The sequence below is a fragment of the Anser brachyrhynchus genome (assembly GCF_964034855.1).
Source record: "Anser brachyrhynchus genome assembly, chromosome: 4".
Taxonomy (NCBI): Eukaryota; Metazoa; Chordata; class Aves; order Anseriformes; family Anatidae; genus Anser; species Anser brachyrhynchus.
In genome coordinates, this window is record NC_137698.1 from 77,840,782 (window position 1) to 77,857,855 (window position 17,074).

Below are 17,074 nucleotides of genomic sequence, written 5' to 3' on the forward strand. Positions count from 1 at the left end.
GCTGGCGCGTGGTCTTGGCCCCGGTCCCCGTGCCTCAGTTTCCTCATCTCCCCCGTGGAAAGCTTTGAAACATGTGGATGTTGAGAAGGAGCCAAACAGTGAAGGGAAAACAGTTTTTATTCCCTTTCTGGCAAGGAAGCTGTCTTCCATGAAGACTCACCCGATCTGAAGCTCCTCTTTAAAAAAAAAAAATTTAAAAAAATTAAATTTGGGATAGAAAAGGGTCATTTTAGCTATTTATGGCCAACACCTAGCAGTCCTTCTTGCACCACTGGTGTGATAGGTGGTTTGCAAGGAGCTGGGAGGACGTGATTACTGCTCCTGTCAGCTTAGTCTAAATGGAAAACAGGCAGCTGGTGGCTGGAGGCTGGCTACGACAGTAACCTAAGTGATGGAGCCCTGAAATTCAGCACAGATCTTGTTAATTCCATCACTTTTATTTGGATTTTTTGTTCATATATTTTCCTCTGTCTGCCTGAGCAGCGTTTTGTGCGAGTTATTGAAAATGTTTGTGGCTAGCCCTGTAACTAATGAGCCGACTGCATCCAGCCTTACATAAACTTGTCAAAACATTCAAGTCCAACCGGCTCCTGCTCCCTCTTCTCAAAATTCACGAAGGCCCCACGTTACAGGCTGTAGCAGCTAATAGTGTACAAACGGGATTTAGTTTTTGAAGCAGATTATGCTGAGATGATTTTTTTTATTTTGTAAATGATAGGGCTGCAGTTGGGTCTTTTGAGGAAACCAAGTGTCTGAGGGGTAGGAGGAGTGGCTCAAATCTGTCGTGGCCACTCGTGTCCCTCTGCAGCATGTGGTTTCCACGTGGGACAGGTCGGGCTGTTTCTGCTTCGTGCATTCCTTCTTTGCTGTTTGGCAGAGGATTTCAGCTTCCCGTGCAGGTGAGCTGTCACCTGTCACCGCTGCTAAGCCTCAATCCTGCTCCGAGCAGCCTGGCCATTGTCACTGGCACCAAATGCCAGCTCTGCCCTCCAGCAGTCGTGGGTCCCTGCTGCTGCCCTGCTACCGTACCCAGAGGGCTCCAGCAGCTGGGACTGATCCAGTTCTGATCCCCTGCACAGCCTGGAGCCCAGAGAAAGGTTCCTGTTGAGTGCAGAGCCTCAGCAGAGCTTGAAAGTGAAACATCGAGTTTTATGCTCGCTGCCTGCTGCCCTTTTGGCTTTAAAACGAAAGGAAGAAAGTCACAGCAGTGTTTTGCGCTGAAACGTAAAGGGCAGCCGAACCAGGCTGCATTCCAGAAAAACAACCTTGGAAATTATATGTTGAAAATGCTTGAAAAATAGGGATGGGTTTGTGTATTTGTTTGGAAGATGAAGTGTCCGACCCCGCCTCCTCTTGCTTGACTCCGTTTTTGCTCTCCCATGGCTCCGGCAACGAGGAGCTTTACTGTGTTTGCAGAATTTATATAATGCACACATTCATTCCCATGTGGGCTAGAGCCTTTAACAACATGTTTTGGTCAGTTTTACAGTTGTTACGGTGACATAATAAAATTTGTCAAGACCCTATTAAAGTATGTTTTCCAATTGCCCTTCGCCCTGTGGAGGTGCGAACAGCGTCTTTGCGAAGTGCAGCTCGATGCTGAAACGAGAGCGGTTTCCTTCTGGTAGAAATGCTCCTGAAGCTTAAAATATTCTTTGACGGTGTCCTAAAGAAGCATGGTAGCATGTTAAAACCCAGCTCATTTGGTTTGCTCTTTGAAGCTGCAGCTTCCGCCTTAAAAATAAATGAATAAAAGCAGGCTCGTGTCATTCTTATGCTTTCGGTGGCCTTGATGCCCTTGTTTTCCTCCGGCTTCATTGCCAAGGGAGCTACAACCCGAATCAGGAACGTGTTTCCAAAGACGTGGATGCTAATGCGAGCTGCAAGCGCTGCTTCGTGCACGTCTTTCCCATGGATTTACTGAAAAAGGCTGAAAAAAGCAGCACAGCGAAAGCAGAGAATATGTTGCTGTGTTTGTTGCTGGCAGTGGAGTAAGCTCTTGGTCTTCCCTGCTGGTTCAGAGCCTCGGTGTGCTCTGCCAACACCTCTTAGCTTGCCTGTTTCTCTAAGAGGGTTAAATACCTACACCTTTGCTTAAGCCATCCGGTTATCCGATAGGACAACGTTCCCGGGGGACCGGAGCTACGTCTCATCAATTCTGTTTCAGCGAAGACGGTTTTACTTGACACCTAATCAAATGATATTTACTTGCTGCCGCTGCGACTCCGAACTGTCATCTCATAGTTGTGTGATTTTTCACGAGCACGGTGCCAGTAGAGTTGAGGAGACTGTGGTTTGGTTATAGCTCGAGGCTAAACTAAGCCAGATGTTATGGCCTTTATTTGAAGTCATTAGTTCTTCACCAGTTGGTCCGCGCACATTCCTTTCATTGCTGGAGAGCTTTACTTTTCTGAGAATATCGCCTTCTGCAGGGAATCCTGGTCATTGTTAATGAATTACTTCTGGCCATTTCAGGAAAAATTAAGTAAAGATGTAATTTACAGAAAACAAACAACATTCTGGCTTAATTCCCACTGTGGATAAAGAGACAGGAGACCTGCAGCAACCCCAGAACATGCAGTATGTCCAAGTAGCAAAAGAAATGTCAGAGGAACCTTCCTCAACCTTGTTTTCAAGAGGGTTTCATCTGGGATAATTGGAAGGAGGACAGAGGGGAATTTCCATAGATAATTTTTGGAGCTGGGAGGCTCGAAGTTTTGCTTTGCCAGTCGATCTGGACAATACTGGGCAACTTCTGTCCTTGATTTTTCCACAGCTGTTGAATAGGCATGTTCCACCTAATGAGGAACTTGAGGCTTTATTCAAGCTCATAAGTTGGTTTCTAGTTCTTAGAAAAAAGGCAATGGAGAACTCCACCGCAGCATACAATGACAGTGGAATACCATAATGAGACCAGGCTTTGCCAACCAGCAGATTCTAATTTCATGATAAATATCAAAACGTTTTAAAAAGTGTTTTTTTTTTTTTTTCTCTTGCAAGCAAAGAGCTGTGAGCTTCAACATTGCTCCAAATGTGCAGTAATTGCTGAAGAAGCTTCTTGTAGGAGCTCAGCTTCCAACCATGAGAATTCAAAGCGTGAAGTGTGGTCATCAGTTCTCACCCTCTTTTTTTTTTTTTTTTTGGTTTTGTTGCAGTTTAGAGCATTTCTGAAAACAAAAGCTGTTGCCCGAGATGCTGCTATCATGCCCTTTGAATTTTGTTGGAAACGTAATGAGTTAAAAATTGCTGCATTTTCATGTGCCTCCTTAGGTTGTCTTAGTGCTGCAATTCTCCAAAGTTCATTTTAATTGTTTAATAATCTCCATGACATTCATGATGAGTGACAATACAATTAAGTCGGAGGAACTGCACCTCTCAGGAATTTGGCTGCAGAAGCTACCTGCGTTTCCCACAGCTGAAACCTTACCTCATTTTACTAGTATTTGGTTGCCTGGCTAAGGATAAGCCAGAAATAAAAAGTTGAGCAACAGCTCTGGTTTTAGCAAAACGGGTCGATGAAATAAAAGATGGAATTTGAGGCAGATCAGTCATTTCCTCCATGCTGTCCAGGCGAGCACCAGGATGTCCCTGTTTTGAATTAGCTTTTCGGAACAAACAGCACCCTACAACACTGGTCGCGTGATCTGTGCTCATAGCCTACATCACGTCTGTCCGTGCTAGGCCAGTTGTGTCGGTTCCTTCTTTTAAAACGGTCAGTGTGTGTTTTTGTGTGCACATAAATGAGTAAAACGTCTTTCTTGGGTGAATTTGTCACCCTTGGTCAAAACTGAAGCTGCTCAGTTGGTAGGAGGCTGGGTTGGCGGTGGAAGTGCCCCGCTGAACTCGGCAGGTTCAGGGAGTCAGGATTTACTCCCGTGCAGTAAAATCCTAAGGACCACTAGGCTGGGTTTGAGCTTTCAGAAGATAAATGAGCCTTGTCCTCTGGTGAGATGAGTTACTTCCAGTAATAAACTTTGCCTGATCGGGTACTGAATTTGCAAAATAATTATAAGTATTTCTATCCCAGCTTTCATTCCAAAGTGTCTCAGACCATTAAAAGTACAAATTAAACTTCAGACAGCCTCATCTATGAGGGAGGCGAAGCACTGTGCTGGTTTTACAGTCTAGGAGCTCACGTGGAAGCACTGCTGCAGGTGGGGCAGCACTCCGTCCAGCTCCTCCATCCCAATTCCCACCGTCCAGCTCGTGGTCCAGGCGGGCGCGCTGCTGGTTGCAGCCACGGCTCTCTTGGCAGGTACAAATGGCTTTTGTGTGCTAGATGCTAATGCGTGCAAATGAAGGTTTCTCTTCACCTGGAACGACAGCTTAACCCCACGCAGCGGGGCCGAGTCCCAGGGTTGGTTTCGAGCACCGCTCTAATTCCGCAGCCTTTGCCTGACTCGGATGTTGGGCATGGATTTAGGTCCCGGAGTTGAGGTGTGAGGCCATGCTTTGTTGGCAGGCCGGAGCTGTAACCTGATTAATCTGAACAGGTAAAAAGTAAAACGATCCATCAGCAGCACAACTGGCAGCGCGGCCCGTCGAGTAGTGAATTTTTCATCAGGGGGCCATTAGAGAGGAGGTGTACGTTACCGAGGGTGGTAGGAAGAGGAGAAACGGAGCCAGGCTTTCATCCGGAGGGATATTGCCTAACCAGCGAGGAATCCTTTCATCAATAAATTATGAGAAGAATGGGAGAGTTTCGAAAGATCGGCCTGTTAACGTGCTCTCATCCGGCAAATTTCAGGAACATTATATTTTGGCCTGGGATGCCTCGCAGGAGCCGGGCGGCGACGACGCGCAGCAAGAGCCGTGGCGCCGTGTGTCGGAGCGCGGCGCCTGCGCACCTCCTCGCCGGGGGATCGGAAGGGCACCCCGCATCCATCAGCAGGGAGGAGAGGAGGCAAATGCGGTGTGACTGCTAAGCCTCTGTATTGAATAACGAGGGGAAAAAAGAAAAAAAAAAAAAAAAAAGCAGGCATCCTTTGTTCCTTCACCTGGCTGCCAGCCACGCCGCTCGGCAGAGCCTCCCCTGGAAGGGTGGCCGTGGCGGGGCCGACATCTGCTCTGCTTTCTGACGGCTTCTGGTTGGCGCCGGTGGGGAACCCCAGCCCCTCGCCTGTGTGACGGCTGCCGAGCCCCGGGCCCGCCGCTCCGAGGAGCAGACGGGTTTTTATCCGTCTGGAGTGACCAAAACACGTTTCAAGAGGCAAGGGGGTTGGAGCGCTTGTTCCAGCAGGATTTCAAACGTTCGTGTCTTCAATTTATTGTAACCTCTGTTTGACTCGGAGAATAACAAAAGATACTTCTAGCGCCCTTACGGGAAGGTTTCAGGGTGCTCTGCGGATGGTTGATGATCCATTGAGCAAGAGCCTCTGCTTGCGGCAGGGACCAGCTCCTCGGCCGGGCTGGCACGCCAGGGAGGGGAGGTGGTGATTGCCTGCGGTGGAGCAAAGCGGCTCCTTGAGAAATTGTACCTACGCATCCCCGTCCCTCCTTCCTTGCTCTAACGATGGAGCCGTGCTCCCTTCTTTGTGCGAGCTGGCACGAGAACAAGAAATAAGTTATAACAGAAAGGAAAAGAATTCGGAGCCGTGATCGAACTCCCGCAGTGTTTACGGGGTGGAAACTTACCCAGAAATGCAGTTTTCCAAATGCCTCTCACTGTCAAAGTTTTTTGTTGCTGGCTTCTTAGTAATTCGGAGTGAGAAGCTCTGCACCAGCTTTCCAGAGCAAGGCAGTCGGGTGCTCTTCTCTGTGCAGCATCTGCCAAATGCTGAAGGTTCGGCTCTGCTCGGGGTGCAATATTCTCTCCTTGGTGCTACTGCTAATTAGTGCCCAACGAGCAGGCTGTGCACCAGGAGCGGGGGGCACGAGAAGTCTCCCTGTAGTGTCACCGCTTTGGTCTTGGTGTCGTCCTTCTGCCAGTCCTGGTTTCCTGACGCGAGATGCCTGCTGATCCCGACAATTGGGCAGATTACTTCGGGCATCTGAGTGTCGATGGAAGGGCTGTTTCTGTGCGGTGGTGAGCGTGGAGCAAACTAGAGGTGGAATTTGCAACGTTTGCTACTGTCCTGCCTTCATTTCCTCACGGTTGCTTCATGCACAGGCATGAAGAGCTCTCAAAGTCTAATTTCATGTATGGCAGGCTCTCTGGAAGGCAGCTTAGAGCAACAGCATATGGGGGGGTTTGGCTCCCAGAGCCTTCAGTGCCTTGTATTGTACCCACACTGGATGCTCAATGGGAGTTTGCACCCTTAGACCCTCCAGAACAGCTCTTCATGAACTTCCAGACCCTGTTCTACAGCTGCGTCTTGTGTACGCATGTAAATTCCCTACACGGAGAGTTACTACATAGTAATTGTGGGAGAATATGCCCCACAAAGCCAATTTGCCTTGACACACCTGTCTGAAAGTCATAAATAGCAAGTTTTCTTAAGACAAGGTGGCTTTTCCCAGGGGAGAAGATATTTCAAATCCCTCCCTGGAGAATCGGCTCTCAGTTTGGATATTGGCAAAGAACTGACATCTTGGAGACTTGCTAATAATGTATATTTTTCCGAAGCAGTTAGTTAGCCCTTGGGGCACAGCAAGGTGATGAGTTCCAGCCTAGAGGAATCGGTGTTGTCAGCCTGGAGCGGCCTGCAAATTCAGGGTTGTATTCCGGGAGAAGAGGCAGGAAGCATTTGCATTCTTCAGTTTTTTGACTGGCAGTTTTTGCCTTATTTTGATCCTTGCCACTGAAGCCTTCCTACTCCAGTAATTGATGCTACAGGAATAAGTGATTAATATCCCTGTGTCCTTTCTTTCATGAGGAGGTAGATTTTTCTACCATATGCTAGCTGATTTTACTGATCTTTAAATTCCAGGGGAATCCCAAGTCTGCTAACACCCCCAAATCAGAAAGCTTAGGTGGGAAAAAAATAGGAACTAAATGAATCCAATCTTTGTCACCTGGCCTTTGTCCTGTGTTTCACGTGGGAATATCCGAGTCCCTGTTGCAGAGTGGTGTTCATGAACGTGGCTGTATGGACTGTCCCTGGCACACAGCATTTTGGTAGTAGGTCTCTGAATGACACGATGTGTGGTCTCTGAGTGGTTTGGCCATCCAGTTTCTTACAAACACAGGGAAACGGGGACGTTTTCATGGCTCGTGACTGAACCACAGGCCTACTGTGCAGCCTTTGCTATGGGAATAATGACATTTAAACCTCAGTTTACCCGCCTCGAAGGATGAATGTGTAACCGTGTCCTCCTAAAAGCAGACCAAATGCACAGAGGAGAGTTTTATCCCACTCACATTAGGGGTATAAAGCTGTAACTGTTTTCCTTCATGCTGCAGTGAATTCAGAGAAGCAGTGGGTTTTCTGTTGCAGGTTGTGTAGGGCTGAATCGATACGGGAGAAGTTTGTGAGGGTTCCTGGGCGCTCAGCACGATGTATTCGCAAAACTTTGACCTGTGAAGTGTAACAGCAGCACAGGGATGTACAGTTGACGGCAATACCAGAGGCACGTCCTCAGCGCTGCCCTTTTGGAGCAAGAGTTTAACAGGATCAGAAAACCGATGGGCACGTTTGGGCGAAGGAAAGGAGGAAGCCAGAGATCTCTTATCAAAACAAATCCTGCCTTGAAGGTGCTTCCAACTGTTAGGATGGCTGCCAAGCTCGTCTTCGGAGCTCCCCACTGCCAAAATTCCCGCAAGGGCCCATCGGGGACTTATCAGATAAGCGAGGAAGCCGAGCAGCCTCGGTCCTCCTAGCACTGAGCTCGGTGCGGTGCCTCCGAGGGAAGGCGGGCACGCACCTGCCTGCAGGAGGGGAGAGCCTGGCACTATTGACGAGCCAAAAAGAGGTGCCAAAATATTTTGGCTGAGGTGAAGTACAAATTCCCACCTTTGCAGGGTGGCTGTGTCTCGGGCTGTACTGCCAGCCGATGGGCAGCACCTTCGGTACCACTCGCGAGCTGCTGCAATGTCCCCAGGAAAGTACCCCTGCGCTGCACCAGGGCAGTAACCCATCCTCCTGACTCTGTGAGCTTGGCTCGTGGCTTTGTATTTGAGAATATCAAATATGCAATGCTTTCGTAGCAACACATGAGCCGGAACAAACAATGGTGGTGGCGAAACGTGGAGCATCAAAGGGTCCCGCTGGGGTTATTCCTGTGTGGTGGGCTCCTCCCTGCAGCACTGAGAACCTGCTTTCAGCATTTGGCAGTGAAAGTGGTGCTAGAATGGCTCAAATCAGACCAGGAGAGAAGTTGATATCCAGAGCTCGCATATGGCAATGAGCAAATCGAGCAGTGGGCTCTGCACGGTGCATTTCTTTCCAGTCTCACTGCTACCGTGGTTCCCTATCTGATGATGTGTCTTGAAAATGTATAAAATTAAGGGAGAAGCAGTGAGGGATCATTTTGGGCAGTACAATTATTTCCCTTGTTTGCTGGTGGTTGTAAGAGCAAGGACGATGTTAGAATATAAAAAAACCGGGCTGGAAAATACCTCTTCAAGCAGTTATGCAAAATAAGCAAACATAAAGCTTGGGGGTGCCTTTTGTTTCGCTTTATTTCCTGAGATGACCCAAGTAAAAATTCATCGGGGTTACAGCTCACGTGCGCAGGCAGCATCACCGGCACATGGTGAACTGTGGGTTGGAAGTGACAGCGAGCATCTCGAGACAGGAATTTCTTACCTCAGCGCTGGCAGCAGCGAGGGTGCTCGCTGATGCTGAGACGATAAGAGCTGGAGAGCTGAACCGGGAGAGAGGAAGGTGGGGGTGGCAGGCGCTGACCTGAGAGAGAGGGGGCAGGGGGTTGGGCGAAGACTGGTAAGAAAACTGCAGCAAAAAAAAAAGGAAATAGAACTAGCCTGGCATATGCTGGGTATCTACAGTGTTTACAGGAGAAAACTTGTTTGTGGGAGCGGGGACCTGTGAGCAGCGTTTCCTGCTCGTGGTGCCAGCGGTCATGCCCTCGCAGCAGGGGGTGAAGCTCAGGGGTCTCACATTTGCCACCGCCTGTGGTTCCAGGGGGTGCCTGGTGCATTTTTGTACACCTCTAAACAAGCTGCGTGTTCCAGTGTAAAAAATAAAAAATAAAAATTACATACGCCCTTGTGCTCAGATTGCAACTGATTAAAAATACAGTTCTTACTCACCAGATTTTATCGAGACTTTCCATATCCTAAAGGGCCTTACATGGGCTCCAGATACCATCACCTGAACTGCAGTTGAAGAGGCATGATCTTAGCACTATTTAATTTTGATGAACCCTATTTTCTTGTTTTGAGATGTCAGCTCACAGGCGCATGCCTCAGCCGTCAGCTCGCTTGTCAGTACTTCGCTGTTTGGAGTCTGCCTGAGAAGAAAAACAAGATCATGAAAGATGGAGAGCAATAAGCAGTTAAGAGATGCATAACAAAGTGGGTCGTGCTTGCCCGTGTCCGCTCTGAATTGCTTTGGGATCCGGTCAGATCATGTTCAAGCCAACCCAGAGGTTTTGACAGCTCAAAAACACTCAGCGAGCTTTATCAGCCAAAGATTTTTAGATGAAGTCTGGGCTCCATAGCGGTCTGATGCCAGCAACCAGAATAATTAGTGTTTCTACTGCTGCCAGCTCTGAGGTTTTTTCTTATTTAATATGGTAAATGGTGACAGGACCCTTCTGTCTTTGCCATACTGAAGTGGGAAAAATAATCCTGGCTGTAGAGCTGCATTAACTGGTTGGCTTAGCTCAGGCGTGGAGTCTGCAGCAGCAGGTAGACCCTCAAGCCAGCCTCCAGCAAGCTCCTGGGTGAGGAGGATACTTAACGTGGTTCTTCTGGCCTTGCTCATACAGCTTTGGTTGATTTAATGTGAATTACTGTGCTCGGTACATAAGTAATTACATGGAGCCCTGGTCGGCTGGAGCTCAGATTAATTAAACTGGGATTACTCTGCTTTTACCTACCCCATTCAAGGACAAGCACCCAGTGTCCCACACTGCCTTCCTGGCTCCGGGTTGCAGCAGAAAAACTGCGACTGCTGTCCAGGGAACAGGGCAAAATGCGAGAAATACTCCTCTGGAAAAGCTGAAGTTGTGTTACTGTCTGTTGAGAGGTCGGCAAAGCATTGTCATATCTGGGGCCTGGACTAGAGTGCGCAGCTAGCCTTCAAACTTCTGAATATTAACTGGTAATTAAGAAAAAAAATGCAGTTATTTTGACTATGTATTTGCCACCCAGACCCTTTCTATGCATTGCTGCCTTCTTCATCATGTTTCTATCCACTAACGTTTCTCAACTTGCTGTTGGACACGATGCGAGGTGCAGCGGTGCCATGCCTGGGAAATGGTCACTTGTGCTTTCTCCAGTGGCTGCTGGTCACCATTGTCTGGAACAGACAAGGCAAAGATGGTAAAGCACTTGGCTGTAGCAAAATGCTGCTTTAAAAACATGCCCCAGCACTTGGAAATCATAAACGAGGCACTTCTGTGTTGGTAATTCACCACCCAACAGGCAACGATTAGGAAATAGCTGTCGGAGAAGAGCCCCTTGCTGGCTTTCTGCAGAGACTGGTGGTGAGCAGAGGTGGTTCCCATGCGAAGCTGAGGCCCTGCAGAGGTGGTATGGGTTGTTGGCACAAAGTGCTCCCAGCCTTTTGGGGCTGAGCTGTAGGTTTTGGTTTTGCTTGCTGCTTTTCTCTTTGTCCGGCAGTGCTTCGTGGGCTTGCAAGCGGGCGAGCAAAGAGCAAAATTAACGGAACGTGTTCTGTGTGTTTTCTTTAATAAATTTACAAAACCATACAAATTCCCCTTTGTGTGTTCAGGGAATGGAAGTTTTTGCTTTTTTTTCTATGACTGTCGTTCCCGACTGGATGCATTTGCAAAAGTTCTTCATGAAAAAAATCAGAAAATCAATTCCGACCAGTGCCTCTTCATGCCGAGAGTACTTCCATTAATATCAGATGGGAAAGTCAGTCCAAACACTGGAAGTGGATAGAGTTTGAATTTGAAGGAAGGTTTTGTGTATGAAACTGAGAAATGCTTCCCGGTCTGACACCAGTGATTGATTGCAGTTCTGCTGAAGATTAGCCAGACGTTTTAAGCACCGCAATTATTCATGTTTTCATAGTTAGATGCTATATTTAAACTGTGTCTAACAATGTATGTACACTGCGTTATGCTGCTGCACAGACCCCGCTCCTGAGTGGGGAAGGGAAATGTGATTTTTTCTTTTAATTATTTTATTTTTCCAGATACGTTTTGTGCCGTGTGTGCTCTCTAACTTAGCTAACCCAAAGAACACATGATGTCAATTATAGCTGCGCTGCCCTTGGCACTGGCACCTTTGCAAGGATGGGAGGCGAGAGATGTCCAGTGAGCAGAGGTGGGAACGGGGGCCCCAGAACTCCTGGGTGCAGTTCTCTGGGTGCAGAAATGCTCCCGGGAATGGTGGCAACTCCTAGGACCTCACAGGGACATTCAGACCAGATGACTCGGTGTTTGTACGGCGTTTTGATACTAACAGGTTGGGAGTGGTTATGGAGTAAAGTGGGCAGAAACCTGAGGAAGCAGCCAGTTTTGTCATTTCTGGTGATTTCTAGATCGGTGAGTAGATAACAGGGAAAGTTCCTTAGCCTCCTCTTCAGAAAATAAGCTAAGCCAACCTTTTTTTTTTCTTTTTTCCTGTGCAATTGTGCTCTTGAATGGCACATTCTGAACAGCAGCTCACATAGTGATCTTCAGCCAAACCCCTTTCTCAATTTCCACGTGAAAGAAAGAAAGACTGCCTTGCGAGCTGAAAAATTGCCATGTTTCAAAATGCTTTTGAGTCTTTGGATGAACAGCACTGTCTTAATAGTGAGCGATGCTCCTGACAAGCTCTCACTCTCTACATACAGGGCTGATTTTCCCACCAGTGGGAGTGAGCAAGCTCTGGGTCACCAACTCAGAAGGCAGCAAGTGCTTGTCCTGAAGGTTTTGTAGCCTAAAGTGGTGGGTTTTAGTCTCCGGACAACTTCTAAGGGGACCATAAAAGGTAACCAAGAAAGGCAAGTCTATTGCCAGTAAGTTTCAATTAATTATTCAAGAGTCTGCTTCTCTCTGCTGAATTTTTGGAGCTCAGCAGATCAAAAAGAGGTTGAAACCCCCTGACGTAAAGGGAGAGGATGTGAAAGGCTGGGAAACCTGGTGAAAACCCAGTTTTATGATGAGGAATGGATGACAGCAAGTTTACTGCTGTGAGATACTGGTTTTAAGATTTTTAGGAGCATTTGTCATGTGCTGCTAGTTTAGATTTGTAGCTTCTTAGCTATAGCAGAGCTCTCAGTCAACGTTTAAATTCCTAGCATTTCCACCAAAGAGTACTATTTACCTCTTTTCTATTACTTTCCAGAACCTTGATAATTCTGAAGACAAACCTGCAAAATAGTAGATGATGCTGCTTACAATGCGTATGGCTAATGCATGGAATACTGACCGGACTTGCCATTAAAGGGTTATTTTGTTGTGCTCGTGGTCTACACTGTCAGTGAAATGTCTTGATGGAGTTGATAGTGTAATTGAGAACAGGTGATTTTTTTAATATATAAATATATATGGGTATGTATTGGGTGTTTTTATTCCATTTTTGGATGATTTATAACTTCAGAGCGTTACAGCTGTTTAGACTATATAAAAGTTTGGCTTCGCGTGTGCTCGCCTCCCATATGTTACAGTATTAATAATCCTCTGCGTTACTAAGCGTAATCCATTTTTCCCCAAAAACCAATGCTATCCAGACAGCAAGCCACGCAAAACAGTTGTCAGGTGTCTGAGAGCCATGTCCTATCACTGCAGTTGAAGTTATGCTCAAAACCACAATTCACCAACAAAGATGAAGTGGCAGAGCTGCCCGTCCCACGGCAAATGTCTCAGCTCTGTTAGGAGGAAGGTCATTAAGCCACAGCAACTTGCTCGGCGTCACACACCCGTCCTTCGCAGGAATTCCTCCGTGTCTGCATTAATACCCTCTGTCACAGGAATCGCCTCGTGCTTTACATCTCCCTTCCCTGGGAAAAAGAAGTAATGCAGCATAATGTGGCAGTGCCCTACAATAGCCACAGGCTCGAGCCTGCCGTGAGCGTTCAAATGTCCGTTTTGCTCACTATTCACTATTGCTTGTCAAAAGAAATCTCTTGAAAGGAAGCAAACAGATATTGTAGAGCCTGTCATGTCAGCCTGTCAAAGGCGACAGGGCAGGAGCGGAGCAGAGCTGGCAGTGTGTGGCCACAAGGAAGCAAGTGCGTTTCTGTTGGCCATTTATTACTGGTCTTGAAAGGAGCTTTGAGCCTACCTTAATGCAAGCCATTGTGCAACTGCAGATTAATAATTTCCTATTTAAGTAGGGTTTTGTGACCTACGGTTACAGGTAACAGGATCAGGACTGCCTAGCTGTTTGCAGAGGATAACATTTTGCTTTACCATGCTTTCTAAAATCAATTTAACCTCCCCTTACTGGCATCACTAAAGACCAAAATCTTCCATGTAAGGCATGAATACGGACAGCAGGACAGCAAACAACTTGCCGCGACTCCAGCCGGACGGGCTTTCCATGGAAAAGGGCTAATCCCATTGCAGGTTGTGGAAGATTAGCAGTTCAGGCTGCAATTCAAGGAGCGTGACCTTACACTGATTTTACACTGCCCATTAACCAAGTAGAAGATGCTCTTCATCTTCTTTGCCAGTGCCAAACCCAATTCCTATATTTTTTTTCTCCTAAATCTTACCAGTGTGCCGGCTCAAAGCTTAATGCGGCCCTGCAGTGCTGGCAGCAGTGGGGGGTGGTACCTCGTTTTCTTAAGGAAACCTCAGGTTCACATGCTGTTGGGCTCTGTGAAGTGAATAGCTGTAATTTATGATGCTGAGAGCCACCATGCTCATGATTTCAAAATGCAGCATATGTTAGGCTTGGAAAGTTGCTTTTGTTCGTGCAATTAAGCACTACATAAATATCTGACAGATGAGGTGCTCCAGGCTCACTGAGTTATGGCTGCGGCTTGTAGAAATCAGTCCAGCAGGCAGAGATATACTATTATTTTCTATGCTAGGAAGGCAGAGGATTTATATTTCTCTGTTTCTTGAAGCTACTGTGTAATCCCAGGAACGCTTCGTGTTTAAGGTTAAGGTTTAGTTCTGGGCAACCTGCTAAGAAATGTGAATTGTTACAGTGAACTCTACTTGGCCTTTCAGCTTTGTTGACAGAAATTTACTCCACATAGACAAAAGGGGAAAGGAAAAAAAAAAAAGAAGAAGCAGGTGAGGTCATTTGGAGTTGAAACAAGCCTGAAGCGTGGGCGTTCAGGAGCGAAGCTGTGCCGAGCCCGCCAACGGCCTTATCTAACACGGGGCAGCTTCTGGACTCCTCTCACACAGGCCACCCCTGCAGGCCCCCACTACCAAACCCTTGCCGCTGAAACCCTATACAGCGTCCGTGTCCATGTCACTTGAATAAAAGATTACTGTCACGCTTAGAAAAGAGAAAAGGGATAATAAAAATAAAGCCAAGTGCATGCAGGTGGAGTCCTGCAGCGCCGGCCTTGTCAGCCAGCTGTTGGTGCCTTCACTACCAGAGCATGGCTGCCTTGGCCACAACTGAGACATGGGGGTCGCCTCGCTGTCCCTGCCGAGCCTCGTCACCTCCTCGCTAGCCAGGGGCACCCTTGGGAGCTGGGGGTGGCTGTGGGGACAGACGGCGTGGTGCAGGGAGCCCTGCGGCCTGCCCCGCGGCCTGCCCCACACCATACCCGCCTCTGCCTTCCCTCCATGACAAGAGGGCCGAAGCGTGATGGCCGAAGCCCTCTCGCTGTGCACAGAGGCAGGAGGGAAGCACAAAAGTCCCAGACGAGACCTTGGCACGTGCCCAGGGCCATGGGGGCCCTGCCGAGCGAGTGTCAGAACGGGCAGGCGATGCTCGGCCTAGGCCGGGTGGGAGGTGAACGGCAGCATCGCCCGCGTGCGAACGTGCTGCGTTCGCGGGGCTGGTGAGAAAGGGGAGATTTATGCAAAATAAAGTTGTAAAAGCTTTCTGCTGAAATGTCACTGCTTTTTATGTATTGTAAAATATTCTGTAAAAATAAAGCAGGGTTTAAGTGATTTGATCCAAGCCCCGTAAACTTCACTTGAGGGCTCTAATGATAAACTGCCGAGGAGGCTGGGATTTTGTGGTTTGTCATTAAAGTTCGTAGATGAAAATGTGGTTTAGTGCTGCATGGCTGTATTTCAAATCCTTATCTGTGCAAGAGGTTCATCCGAATTTATAACAAATATGGCAATCAAGCTATTCGGCATCGCGTTCAGCAGCCGTGCTTCCTCCTGGGAGCGTGCTGAGCTTCTGCGTGACCCTTTCCTGGGAACGGATTTTTTATTTTCTTTGCCAGCAAAAGCTTGTGAAACCGCCCTGTAACGGTGGCTGAATAAATGATGGTGGGAAAGCTCGGTGCAAGCTATGGGTGCATCTTCTTTTTGCTTTGGTGCTCCTTCATCCACCTGAGGTGTGCTTTGTAGGGGATCCTCAGCCAGAGATGGGACTCAAAGTCTCGGTGTCTTTATGTGCCTGGGATGCGTGGTGCAGATGCTCACTGCTTTTCTGTTGAGTTTACATGGTTACTCATGAAGGGTTGTGAAAGGAAAGAAGTTTCCATACCTTTGGCACTACCAGGTATCTCCACCTGCCTCAATCTGCTCTGAACTGCTTGTAGGGCAAAATAATTGCCCAGATAATCTTTAGTTTTTCTTTCACGTTTCACACTGTGTTGAGTGCCTGATGGAGACCTTGTTTCATACCGAAGAAGGAGGTTTCAGTAATGTTTTCAGGTTTCTTTAAAACGGGAGAAGAAAAAAAAAAGGCTCAGTGTCTCTTGGAGACACCTGTAAGATTTTATTATTTCGACACTGAGAGCCTGTTGTGTTCTGTATGAAGGTCTCTCCCGAGGTGCTCACAAGAACCAGATAACTGTCCTCCAGTCTGTTCACATCCTGTCTTTGTTATTGCAGCCATCATCCCGCTGGGCTCCGGGATGTGCACGTCCTCGTGCAAACCTCAGTCATCCTGTAAACCCCAGCTACTAAATACAGAAGCTTTGGGTGGCTGCCACTTGCTGCTACCATGTCCCTTTTTGGTTTTACCCTTGCGTTTAAGGTACTGAGTGAACAGCTGTCTAACTTAACCACAGAAAGCAGGTCTAGGAGGGATGTGGAGGACAAAAGATACTCATCACTATACTGAAGTTATTTGCAACAGCCTTTTATCACCCTTTTCTTGAAAATAACACCCCAGTGACAGCATGTCTTAGGCTCTCCCACACAGCCTTTCCTACTGCTTCACTGCTCCGTACTGCTAGCATTTTTTTTCTGCTGTTGAGCATCAGTGTCCTTGGTTTTAATTTAAGCATGTTGTTCCCTGGTCCTTCATGGAGTGGATATATTTATCCTCTGTCTCTGTATAGCTGGTTTTTGCATTTGCAACAGCTGTTGCCTCCCTTCCTCTCCTTCACGAGGCTGATCAGTGCCAATTCCTCATGTGCTGTGTTTTCTACATCTGATTGTTCCCGGTGCTGTCCCCTGAATGCTCTCCAGTTGATCCCCATCCCTTGTGCATCTTAGTGTCCAAAACTGGATGCATTACATCAGCCGAGGAAGATGCAAGAACGACTCCATGTGTCTCGCAGGCCTTTTGCTCACCGTGGCATAACGCTGACAACTTGCTTTTAATCTGGGGGTCATTATGCTCGTTAGAGAGGCTCTTCCTACAATCCCTTTGTGAATGGTTTAAGTTTTTGCATGGATGTGGACTGCTTGCCTATGGGGTTGCAAACACAATCCTTACACTTCCCTCTGTACTGTGATACCCGTGGCAAGTCCTTTGGGTGCTGATGAACATTTATTTATGCTCTGCCAAAGGTGTGCTGTATGTGAGCCGTGTTGGGTGCAGGTGCAGAGTCCTTTGCCTGTTCCCTTCTGGCAGCTCAGGAATACGCTTTTCTCCTTATTGTGTTGGGTTAAAGAGGAGCTAAGTACAATCTCCCCCAGGCAAGGACTTCCCTGTATTTGCACCCTTTGCTCT

General features: G+C 47.7%; 1 protein-coding gene across 4 annotated transcripts in view; it reads left to right on the forward strand.

Annotated features, from left to right (window-relative positions):
- EXOC6B (exocyst complex component 6B) overlaps positions 1 to 17,074 on the forward strand; it is a 292,399-nt gene that overhangs the window by 237,956 nt on the left and 37,369 nt on the right. The window lies entirely within an intron of this gene.